Source organism: Alosa sapidissima, chromosome 23 (genome assembly GCF_018492685.1).
Source record: "Alosa sapidissima isolate fAloSap1 chromosome 23, fAloSap1.pri, whole genome shotgun sequence".
NCBI lineage: Eukaryota > Metazoa > Chordata > Actinopteri > Clupeiformes > Clupeidae > Alosa > Alosa sapidissima.
In genome coordinates this window covers 27,164,920-27,178,057 of record NC_055979.1, presented here as the reverse complement: position 1 = coordinate 27,178,057, position 13,138 = coordinate 27,164,920, and the positions used below count along the sequence as shown (strand labels likewise).

The 13,138-nt window shown below is 42.2% G+C and overlaps 1 long non-coding RNA gene across 1 annotated transcript in view; it reads right to left on the bottom strand.

Moving 5' to 3' along the window:
- Nucleotides 1–5,454: 5,454 nt before the first annotated feature.
- Nucleotides 5,455–13,138, bottom strand: part of LOC121698522 — a 9,330-nt gene continuing 1,646 nt past the window's right edge. Inside the window, exons 2-3 of the long non-coding RNA XR_006026781.1 lie at nt 9,092–9,093; nt 5,455–5,541 (exon numbers count right to left, since the gene is read on the bottom strand). This is a non-coding gene — a long non-coding RNA (uncharacterized LOC121698522). The remainder of the gene's footprint in view (nt 5,542–9,091; nt 9,094–13,138) is intronic.

Genomic DNA, 13,138 nt, shown 5'->3' with positions numbered 1-13,138 from the left:
TGTCTAGTAGAGGTGCTTCAAATTGGCGCTTTTAAAAATCGCCTGTCTCAGAATATGTAGAAGAGTCGGTCCAGGGCAGATCCACGCAAAACTGTCCCCTCCATTGCGCCAACACAATGCCATGGTAGCCTATTTAGTTTAGGCGTTATGGACGTGACAGTTTTGCGTCGTATTGCCCCCGTATCGTTATATAAAGCTCTGTTCTCGCTGTCTAGCTTTCTCCTCTTTGAGAAATCGATGATTTGAAAATAACTTACTTATCGTTAACTTAGATATCCATCTGATTGATTCTCGTCCCGTCTCCTCTCCTCGCTCGTTTCAGGCTATCCGTGTGAGTCTCTTCACCATAGTAACTCTAGACTACTCACTGACTCGACTCTATCAGAATTCACAGATTTCACTGGCTGAGTAGCAGCAAGCGAAATGATGGTTCCTGAAGCTCCTGAAGTAAATGCTGTTATCCTAACCAACGAAACATTTAGCGCAGCTTTGAAATCTTACGCAAAATCTAAATTAGGCTATGGTCCGGATAGGATCACGTCAGGGGCCGGTCTCGGACCACAGTCCGCCATTTGACGACCTCTGGCCTAGGCTATAGTCTATTTGTTACTTTTTATCGTTGCTTTTGGTGAGAAACAAATAGTTCGCAACAGCACACGCTGAACTTCAATCAAACATTCTTTAGAACACAGCTGATCAACCGTCTGCTTTCACTTTTAAATGTAGTTCCAGTCCTTGCGTAGTGATATGAAAGACGTGAATTAGAAGCACAAAACCCATTTTCCTTGACCGCGGTCTGTTATACTTAGCAACGGTCTGTTATCGAGAAATAGCAGACCACCGAGCGTTGGGAAGGCCCATTTAAGTGAATGGAGCATTCTGCAGCATTATGAAGAGCCGTGTAATAAACTGGGTTATGGACCTGTCTCACATATACTGGGTTATGGACCTGTCTCACATGTACTCTTTAATAGGCCTGTCTCACAACCGCTGTGTTATGTGGTGCGATCAGATTGCAGAGACAATCACTTCATCATTCTAAATGAGACTGTTTAACGCGTGCAAGGCCTCCAGGGGCTTCACAGATGTTTTCACATCTTAATTTGTGTGTGTGTGCGTGTGTGTGTGTTTGTGTGTGTGTGTATGTGTGTGTGTGTGTGTGTGTGTGTGTGTGTGTGTGTGTGTAAAATCACACTGGTGTCATGCAACACACTTTGGAAGCTGATTTATCGATCCATTTGAAGAGCAACACTTTATCAGACATGGTAGGAAAAAACTAAGTTGCCTCAAGAGGACTACAAACCACAAACACATATGCACGCGCACACACACACACACACACACACACACACACACACACACACACACATACACACACACAAACCACACACACCACACAGACAGACAAAGTACACACACACACATACACAAACACACACAAACCACACACACACACATACACATAGACACACGTACCAACAGAGGCACACAAACACACACCAGGCGCAGACGTAGATGCACAAACATATACACACACAAACATATATACACTCATACACACACGCACACACAGACACACAACCTATGAAGTAGGCCTTGCTTTAGTAAGGAGTCTGAGGGGGCTGATCAAAGTGCTTCAGCCGCCAGGATGTGTGTGTGTGTGTGTGTGAGCATGGTTTAGGGCACGGAAAATGTTTCCGGACAGCAGTTTGTTTTTGTAACATTTCATTTCCCAGACTACCCATGTCGGACAGCACACGTTGCCCTGACTGGCTGGCCTCATTGGACTCAGCAACCATCAGAAGCCTCAGCGAATCTCAGGCAACAGGCCATAATATGACATTGGTATGGTGTATCTGTGTCTTTGTGTGTGACACACACACACACACACACTCACACATACACACACAGGCACAAAAACCCACACACACTGTCTCCAGCATAACCCAATAAGACATCATCCACTTTGTCTTTGGGCAATCTAATCTGTGTGTGTGTGTGTGTATGTGTGTGTGTGTGTGTGTGTGTGTGTGTATGTGTGTGTGTGTTTTCATATTTGGTAGCCTAGGACACACACACAGCTTGGGATGGCCAAAAAGAGGCTAAACGGCTTGCAAAGTACTGTGCCATCACTGCTATTATCTGCTATTATTGGCAGCCGCCACATATAGTGGAGACGTTGCTACTTATACCCTTAAGAACTAAGTATTGTGCTTATGAAATGATACAGTGAAGACCTGCTGCATGCTACTGGTCCATAGGTTTGCATATGTATTGAACTGCATCCTTAATATTTGTGTCCCTGTAACATTTTCTCCATGTGGACATAAATAAATGGTTAAAGTGTGAGTGTGCGTGTTGGTGTGTGTTTGTATGTGTGTGAACACATCGAATCAGTTGCCCATATTGTTAATGGCTGTACTATGTACAATGGACTTTATACTGCACGCCACGACCGAATTGTTGACCTTATTGCTAGCACTGTTAAGGATGTATTTCCAGATAATGTGACCATGTACAAACATTTGCGTATTATGCCAGAATAACAGCTCCACTGATGTGTATTGTAACATCCCTAACACCCCTGATGTTGTGTTTTTAGACCGAGACAGAAGAGAAGTACTTATACTTGAAATAGGATGTGTGTATGATCTCTAGTACCAACCCATACGGACAAAACTATGTGACCTAGGCTATCAGTGCAAGCTAGTGGTGTTGATCTTTGGCAGCTTGGGGCATGTCCACAATCTTGTTTCCAGTGGGTTAAGGCTGGCAGGGCTCTCCAGCAGAAAAACAAAACAGCTAGCAAAGTTTTGCTCCATATCTGCAGCTATAGGCAGCCTTGCAGTATGTTTTTTTGTACCCCTGAATACCATTGAGTGACAAAGCCCTATCTTATCTCTTGAAATATTTGAATCCTGTCTGTTGTAATATGATTTGTGGATTTAAATAAAGAATTAAAATGTGTGTATGTTTGCATATGTTTGTGTGCATGTGCATACTGTATGTTTGTGTGTGTGCGCGCATGTGTGCTTGTGTGTGTGTGTGTGTTTTTGTAAGTTAGAGTGTGTGTGTGTGTGTGTGTGTGTGTGTGTGTGTGTGTTTGCATATGTGTGTGCAGATGTGCATACTGTATGTGCATCAGGCGCGCCTGCAGGTGTACGTCCGTACGCACTGTGCGTTCTATCAGGCTACTCAACAACGAGAGAAAATTTCCCTTGTGTGTGTGTAATGTGTATTCACACCAAATTGGCCCACCATACCGTTCCATTAGCTGCCATCAGGCTATTTACAATTTTCTATTACGTAACTTAGTGAACATGTTATCAAAATTAACACACACACATTTTGTTTGAGCAGGAGACAGAATATGCAGGCAGGCACGTAACTAGGCTACTTGTTGTTTTCTTTTACTCGGCTATCTATATATGGTTATCAGCACACAATGTTGAGCTAATTCACTAATTCAATACTCATCATGGATATCACAAGTTTAAACAACAGAAAGTATGGAGGCAGCAAGCTAGAGTTATTCCAGAAGGGCAAGAACAAGGTAGGCAATTGGTGTGCTTGTCAGAACGTTAGACTGCATTACAGCTGTTTAAAGCCAGACAAGGTAACTTTAGCCTGTATAGGGCTGTATCAAGTTGTGGATGAATAGGTCATAGTAGACGTTGTTGTTGTACTGTATTATTGCATGTGGATGTTGTTATGCTATGTAGGCTACTTTTTGCTGCACGGGGCTAAAACGGAAAACTGACAAATATTGTCCTCGCATATGTTTTGTTTTTGCGTGGGGGGGGTTGGCGATGGGTCGGGTGTGCGTAACATAGCATTAATTCCTGCAGGCGCCCCTGGTGTGCATATGTGTGCTTGTGTGTACAGTATGTGTGTGTGTGTGTGTGTGTGTTTGTGTTTGTGTTTGTGTGTGTGTGTGTGTGTGTGTTGTGAGGGGCAAATTACAAAGATGGACTTTAACCTTGTGTTGTTTTTGCTCTGATACTTGTGTTTCTGTAAGATCTTACACTTTTAAATGGATTCTTCTGTTCCCTGGTCAACATTAACCTAGTTCTTAATGTAATTAATGTACTTGATACTAGTATGAATTGACCCTTCTGTCGGAGCCTAACCTAGTTCTTAAAGTTCTTTTCATTTGATATGTTTTAGATGTTTTACGACACTCCTCACTCGGTCAGTATGATGTGCTGCGAGATAGATAGATAAATAGATAGATAGATACTTTATTGATCCCCAGGGGAAATTCAAGGTCTCAGCAGCATACAGACAACACAAACACATTCTTTAACAGCAGAAAGAGTAATTAAAGTATATAATATAAGAACACACCTAAGCAATAAGGACAGTAGAAGATAAAGAATATGCTAAATATACTAAAATACAAATTATACTAACTAACACTTAATATATTAATGTGTTATAAAGATATAAATGTGTGACTGAGAAACAACTGATTGTCTCTTTGGTGTACAAAATTTGTCTCTGGATCCTGATTGCCTGATGCATATGAGACCTCTCTGCAGAGATTAATAAACTACTAATTGTTGTATTATCACTACAGTCTGTAAACATCACAATGAGACAAAGAGTTTGAAACAGTAAAACATGTATATATTAACCTTTTATAACTTTTTGAATAACAAGTTTAACTAATACTAATAATGAAGCCATCCTACCAGAATGTGCACTCTGTATCCCAATGTCTCTTTTTGTTGCTCTGTGTCTAAGTCTGACTTAGCGAGGCACGTTTGAAAAAAACAAAGTCGGCCCTGCAGGTGCAAGATAAGGCGTAAACAGAGGCGGGCTCTACTCAAAACAACCAGTAGGAGAGTGCAAGAGCGAACAATATTTAACCCATGGACGATTTATGACCTGTGATCACTGTGTACACCCCGGAACTTTGTGTAAACTTGAGGTGAATTTTTTTACCCTTGGCAGAAATATTGCTGACTTGCGAAGATAAGACCGAACAACGATCCTTTCATAATGCCACCTGTGGGTTCGGGGTAGCCAATTGTTGTGTCAGCATTTTGGAGGGTTATAAGAATGGGTGTTCAACTATTGTTCGGGAGTGCCTTCTCAAGATACACTCTGGGTTTATTGCTGTTGGTGTTGCTGCTAGCGTCAATGAATCCATTTTTGCATCGAATTTTGTCTACTCATCTTTGCTTTAGCACAGCTTTATTGGTGAATTTTTCTTGAAGTTGTGAGCTAAATTTTCTACTTATCAACTGCCCTATTTGGCGATTTTCTACCACCACACTAATGAGGAAGACAAAACCTTATCTCAGACTAGGGTTGCCAACTTCCTCAACCCCAAATGAGGGACACTTCACTTCAAAAAAAAAAGAAAATTATATAAATTATATATGAAATTCAAATGGTAATAATGACAACGTAATTCTGTTTTTATTTTATACATTTGTTAAAAAATACTACCGATTTGATGCTGTTCATCTCATTTACAAATGGTGCACTGTCACTTTAAGAGCATTGTCTACACGGTATTCATAATATTTTGCACTTTGTTCTGGATATGTTTACAGTAGCCTACTATTGACAAGTTAACAAGGCCGATGAGCTGTGATTGAAAATCGGGAGTGGAGCTGTCCCTGATGGGACAAATCAAAATCACCCAAAATACGGGATGTCCCGCATAATTCTGGACATTTGGCAACCTAATCTCAGACTCTCAGGGCCAGATGTACTAATGCTTTTGCCCCAACTTACATGGCATGATGTGTACTAACAGGTCGCACTTACACCGCAGGCCAGTAAAAGCGCAGACTGCCTGTTGCAGGAGTTAAGAATGGCAAATTGTGTTTTTCCGTGTCATGCATATGCATTCAGAGGAGGGTCAGGGGAAAGTGGGAGTTTCTTGTAAAAAAAAAAAAGACAGTCAAAGCATAAAATGCGCCTAATTAGGTGTTCCCCAGTATGTACGAAAACTGCCCATGAAAGCGCATGTCTGTTTTGTGGTGAAATATTTCTGTCTTGTAAAAGCAGGTGTTAATCTAAATTGCGGTTAAATAGATAGATAGATAGATAGATAGATAGATAGATAGATAGATAGATAGATAGATAGATAGATACTTTATTGATCCCCAGGGGAAATTCAAGGTCTCAGCAGCATACAGACAACACAAACACATTCTTTAACAGCAGAAAGAGTAATTAAAGTATATAATATAAAAACACAACTAAGCAATAAGGACAGTAGAAGATAAAGAATATGCTAAATATACTAAAATACAAATTATACTAACTAACACTTAATCTAAATCAATTCTAAAAACAGTATCCACATAGTGGTGATTAATCAATCAGAGGCGCTTGCAATGACTGAGGCAGGGACTGAGCCTGTGATTCTCTATGCATAGTAAGGTATGGTAAGGTGCTCTAAGGTGCTCTGTGTGAATGAGTGTCATGGTGGTAGTGCAATGGTGATAGTGGTCATGGTGATGGTGCAAATGAGTAAGTCCAACAGTGCAAAAATATGTAAGTAAGAGAAACGTTCAGACAGAATCGCTATTCCTAGCACCAGTTTTGCTTCTTTGTACAATGTCAAAAGCAACCATAACTTTCGCTGGCCTTTCAAATGTCTTACATTCACTTTCACATCATCAACTTAAACTTTTCTACTTGCTAGATGTCACTATTAAATCTGTCATAGCCTACGTGTACAAGTAGTTTCAGTAGAACTATTGCTCTTGAGTCTTCATTATCTCCTTGCTTTTTGACATCTTATCATATTGTATTATTTCATGATCGCTAAACGTTTGATTCCTTTTAAAGTTGTCATCAGTTAACTTCATTTAATTGCGCTTGTGATTGAAGTATGCGTTTAAATGTGAATGTTCACAAATTGCGATAGGGGGCAGAGAAAGGTGCTGATTACCCGATAAGCTACAGGTATGATAAAAAGCACATAAACTGAAGAGCCACTGCGTTCACTTTTTGTAGTTTGGCCATGGCGCTGATAACGCTACATTCATAAATGTACGTACATCTGGCCCTCAGTATTCATAGATCTTTAGGCAAAAATTCTCGGTAACACTTTACTTGACGGGTGAGTTCATAACACATTCATAGCAGCTGTCATAAACTGCACATAAAGCATTCGTGACTGTTTCATGAGACATGACTCAACATTCATACCAAACCTTTCATGAATGTGGAAGACAGAACGAGGAGAACTTGTCAAAATAAAAGTCCAAAGTCGCAAAGCAGCATTGCCGTTTTTGGTCCAAACCTCTTACAGTACCTGATCACATCACATCTGAGTCAATGGGCTACTCCAGTGCCAAAAAGAGAGAACATGGTCAAACAAATAATTTTTGCTTCATAAAAATGTATTTGTTTTATGATGTAACCTTTGCAGATGATTTTTCATCTTTTGCTACTGGGAATGTCCAACTGTTCCAGGTTACACAAATACGGGTCAGCTGAAAGGTTTGGTATAAATGTTGAGTCATGTCTCATGAAACAGTCATGAATGCGTTATGTGCAGTTTATGACAGCTGCTATGAATGTGTTATGAACTCACCCGTCAAGTAAAGTGTTACCAAATTCTCTCACAGTGTGTGTGTGTGTGTGTGTGTGTGTGTGTGTGTGTGTGTGTGTATACATGTGTGTGCATCTGTATTCCCGAGCTCCGCAGTACAGTATGTGTGGTTATTCCACCAAGCGCTGCATGTACCCCATTTCCCTGCATGGCTGTATCCTCCCGTCATGCTCAACTTAAACCCTTTTAAAGGCACAAGTCACCCAGGGAATGAGGCCCTGCTAGCGCCCCAGGAAGGATCCCGTGTGGAGACCGACCAGCTGGAGTAGTATGCCTGTGTAATGTAACGGCTGAGAAACTTGGCTAGCATGCAGTAGGAACCAAGAGTTGTGGGTTGGATTCCCGGCTGCCACTTGACATTCCAGGGAACACCTGCAATTGGTATGTGTAAGACGCTTTGGATAAAAGTGTCAGCAAAATGCATGAATAAATAAAGGAAACGGCTTTGAAGGGCCTTAGAAACTAAGAAAAACATTTTGCTGTAGAATCACGTGACAAACAGGATTATTTTTTCCTAAACCCCAGAGTGATTGAGGGATTGAGCGATTGAGCATGCTCAAGCCGAGTGAGCACCCGTAAAATGAGCAGACACACACATGCATGAACAGATGGGCCCAATCCCAATATCTCCCCTTACGCACTCACACACTTTGATGTGCGTTCCTGCGAACTTCGTGAGGGCTTGCAGCTGTCCCACTGCGAATTTGTGAAGTGCTTGAGAGCTCGCTCGCACCCTTTCTGAGCCCTGAGTCAGCATAGTTGAACACTTTAATGTTTTACTTTAATTCAAGGGAATTATCCACAATTCATAGCAGTGTGACGTGAAACACGGGGTTACCCAAAGGGAGGCTGGAAGCTTGAAAAAACATCTGCCATAAAACGTTTTTTGTGTTGTCAATTTAATGATACAGTAGGTTGCAGGTATCTGTCCCATTCCTGTTATTAGCGATTTGAACCCTTGCAGCCTCGCAGACTTGATCACTTACAGTTAAGTGTGTGAGGGTTCAGGGTTTAGGGTTTAGGGATTAGGGTTCAGGGATTAGGGTTCAGGGTTTAGGGATGATGTGGTCAAAATTAATCCAAGATAACTGGTGTGGTTTATATATGACTATATATATAAAAACAAATTGATTCCCATTTGCTTAAATACATGTCCTGAATTGGGCTACCAATTCAGCTGCTTGGACATAAATAATATCTAGGAGAGAGTGAGAGTAAACCACATCAAATTGATTCACTACAGAGTAGCCAGTCCCTACCTCTCCGGACTCCAAACGCATAGATTAGCCATCAATAAACAATATTAGGATTTGACAAAGGTGTTAGAAATGTCAGAGCTAGGTTTAGTGTACATAGAGACAACTTCACCACAATCATGCAAGAGCCACATGGTTAATAACACATGCTGATATATAGATGTAGGATTTGAAGTTTTTGCTCGTAGAAGCACTGAGTGTACTTCATGTGGGACATGTACGGTGAGTGAATGTAACAACACAACGTCAGCACAGCTAACACTTCACTTGCAGCTGCTGCCACATCATTCCTATCACTACTGCTTCTAATTGCTTAGACAAATAAGCCACTGGTCTGTGCTGGCCCCCATGCTGTTGACATAACACCCCCGACATGTACCCTGCTTTTTCACACACCAATAAATCATAGTCAACAAGTCAAGTAAGTCATAGTTAGCAAGAGCTGAAGCTGAGGCTAATGCCTGTTTCAAATATGTAAAGGTCTTATCATAATTGTCAGTCCAAGTCACATTTTATTTGCACATGCTTGGAGAGGCTGTGCCCTCTCTGTTTAATTTAGAATCCAAGCACGCCAGTAGCCAATCATTTTTAGGAAGCAAAACTTTTGCTGCTTTGTCTTGGGTCTGGGACAATCAGTTATTGCTGAGATGTGAGATGTATCTAGGGCCCAACAGCCAGGAGTGAGTACAGTATATGACCCAAGTACTTCACTCTCTCCTGACAGAGTTGCAGAGACTTTTCTGTCTCACACTGGCCAGGATTGTTCAGTTCCTTTAGAGCTGCTGTACTCCAAGTAACAAGCTGGCTCATAACATAGTCCATGATGTCCTCCGTATAGCCTTTGCCTCTCTCTCTTCTGCACAGGTCTATCTTTCCTACTGTTCTTTACCCTACTTTCTTTTACATTCTCTACCATAGCCCTACTTTCTTTTACCTTCTCTACTTTCATTTTGCTTTTCTATGCTCAACACTCCAGATGAATGAAGTTGCCCTTCAGTTCACCTATTCCATACCCGCTAATTTCCCGTCTATGCATTCAGATTCATACTTTCTCTGCATGTCCCTCAAACACCCTGGATTCTCTACTCTCCTAGAAAAGTTAATAGCTTTACTCTTACTGGTCCCCATATCAGTGTCTCCTTGATGTTTTTATTTCCAATTACCTTACGCCTAAAATCAGAGCAAAACAAACTAAATGTGATGACAATCTTATCAGATACCCAATGTTCTCAGGCCTATTTTACCAATGCGCATAACCAAAAACAGTGCACTCAATTTACCACCTATGCATAGGCAGTAAGGCCACTACCACTATCCCTGGCAGGAAATGTGCACTCAACCACTACCTCTCTCTTGGGTAGGACAGGCCTTCCCTATTTTACCCTATTTTGGTTGTCTGTGACCACCAAATCCAGTCATTACCGTATCCGAGACACAGGAGGATTCCCTCTGGCCAGGCTGGATGCCGCAGAGCAGTGTTTGTTGCCAATGACGGCCTTCTCCCAAGATCACAAAGAGATCTCCCTCCAGTCGACATGGTTGGGGTCCTGTGCCTTTGGTCCTCCTCACTGTGCCTCATAGATAGGTAATCCCATCCTCGTCGCCATTAATGTGGTCAAAATTAATCCAAGACAAAACATGCATGCACACACACACACATATACACACATGCTCACCCACAGTCACACTGTGGCGATGTGGGTTTTGGCGCCCCAACATCACACGATAGTGCTCAACCATTTGTTGATTGGTCTAAAGCAATTGCATTTTTGATCTATGAACAATGTCATGCTGTATTTTTGGATGTATGGATTTTGTGCTTTAGTGTGTTAGTAAGGTTTGCTTGTCTTTCTGGCATGGTGCTCATTCAGAGCAGGAAAACGAGGGGCCGGTAACTGGCTTGAAGGTAGATCGTTAAGGGTCACACCTACATGTAACATTAGCCGGGAGAGGAGCTAACTAAGCACACACACACACACACACACACGCACATACACGCACATACACACATACACAAACGCACGCACATACACACACACACACACACACACGCACGCATATACACACACACACACACACACGCACACACACGCACATACACAGACACACACACACACACACATACATGTCCACACACACACACACACACACACACACACACACATACATGTCCACCCTCCACCACACACACACACACACACACACACACACACACACATACACAGACACACACACACAGACACACACACACATACATGTCCACCCTCCACCACAAACACGCACACATGCACACATGCACATACACAGATTCAAACAAACATAACTCAGATCCACACACACCTAAGGACAGATGTCGCATCATGACTCTAATGGAACCACAAAGAAAGAAGAGGACAGAGAATAACAAGTGGAGAGAGAAAGGGAGAGAAAACCAGAAGGAGAGAGAGGGAGAGAGAAAGACTGAGAGAAGGAGAGAGAGAGAGACTGAGAGAGAGAGGGCGATAGAGAAAGAGAGTGTGTGAGAGAGAGCGAGAGAGAGAGCAGGAAAGAGACAGCGAAAGAAAGAGAGAGCGACAGAGGAAGTTTAATGTTTGTGTTATATTTGTCTTGATGTTGCTATTGATTTCTCTTCCGTTACAGAAGCAGAAACAGAATGGATGTTTTGCAGCCGCGGCGGAGTTGACCTTGTCATTTCAGAAACATTGTCAAAATGTCAAACATTTCCTGACGTCCTGGTATGGAGAGAATAATCCACTGAGTTATGAAACATTTGAGGCTCACCTCTCTCTCTCTCACACACACACACAGACACACACACACACATACACACACAGACACTCTCTAGGCTTTTTCACACAGAGATCCCGCTAAATTTGCGGGAAGAGGAGACGTCTTTTTGCCGTCTTTTTGTGTCTGAAAGCGATGAAAATTTGCCGGCCTGCTGATCTGTTCACATAATGCGGCATTTTAGGGAGCCAGGAGGCAGGATCAGCTATAGTAAATTAAATTGTGACGTGCAACAGGGGGCGTGTAGAGTGATAGTTGTAGGCCTTATTATGCGTGCGTGGGGCTTCAGATACAGCAGGTGTGTGACCAGATGAGATTGGCTGAAAACGCTTTTTTTTTCGCGGGGGGGGGGGGGGGGGGGGGTTGTAGGCCTACATAGACTATTATAAAAGATAATGAATTTTCAAACCTGTACAAAAACACATTTTTATTCAAACATCAAGTCTGCCTCAAAATACAACAGAGAAATCATGAACTCAAAATGTCATTGTGGGAAAAAAAACAATGCCTAACAGTGCAAATCAGACCTTTCAGAATAAGGATAATAGCCTAACGTGTTGGTCTTTATTCTCGCGGTGTTGGCACAGTGTAGCTTGCTGCTAGTCTAACATCTGCCTCCCCTCCGTGAGAAACACCAAACTCTCTTCTACACACTTTGCAGAATGCTTTCATCTCGTCGCTTAAGGCTTTGTCAATCCACGGGTACCCCCCCACCCACTCCTCCCGGTACCTGCATAGACGCTTTTGCTTTTTAGCGGCGTGTTGGGGTTCCGGTACATCAGCCATGTCAAGGAATGAATGAAAATTAGCTAAAATCAGTGCATATTCGCGCCTAATTAGAACGTCAAAAAAGAAACAAAGTAGCCGGGACTGCATCCAGACACTTAGAAATAGCTGCCGTCGGGGGCTGCATGCAGTCGACTCAACCTCTCTACGGACAGTTTTTAATGTTTATCAGAAAATATCTACTCAGTATTCTTATAGAAATTCGTATATAAAATAACTACTCAGTATTCTCTCTCTCTCACAAACTCTCTCACACACACACACAGACACACACACACACACACACACACACACACACACACACACACACACAAAGCGCTTTCAGACATACGTGTAAGACCGGAGGTTCTGCCAATGTTAAACGGTGGGGCCGTATATCTGAACGACATAACTGGTCATATGGAAGTCCGAATTTAGCCGGTTGTTCTACTACTCCCCCCCTAGTATTTCCTCCGGACATTATGTAAATGTGCTGTGTCTGAACGAAGCATAGAACATGCGGTTAAAATTCACACCTAGTGAGAGGGCGTGTCGGTGACGTTTCTTTCGTGCGTCCATGTGGTTAGATCTGACTTAAATGCCAGTGTTATGGAGTGGCATAGTGCTGTCAAGAAAATCTCCGACCTTAAAAGATGCAGACATCACGGAGCTACTGTCCATGAGGGCATACAACATTTTGATAGAACACATGAAGGGAACGCCAAGAGACACATTGTAGCCTACAACT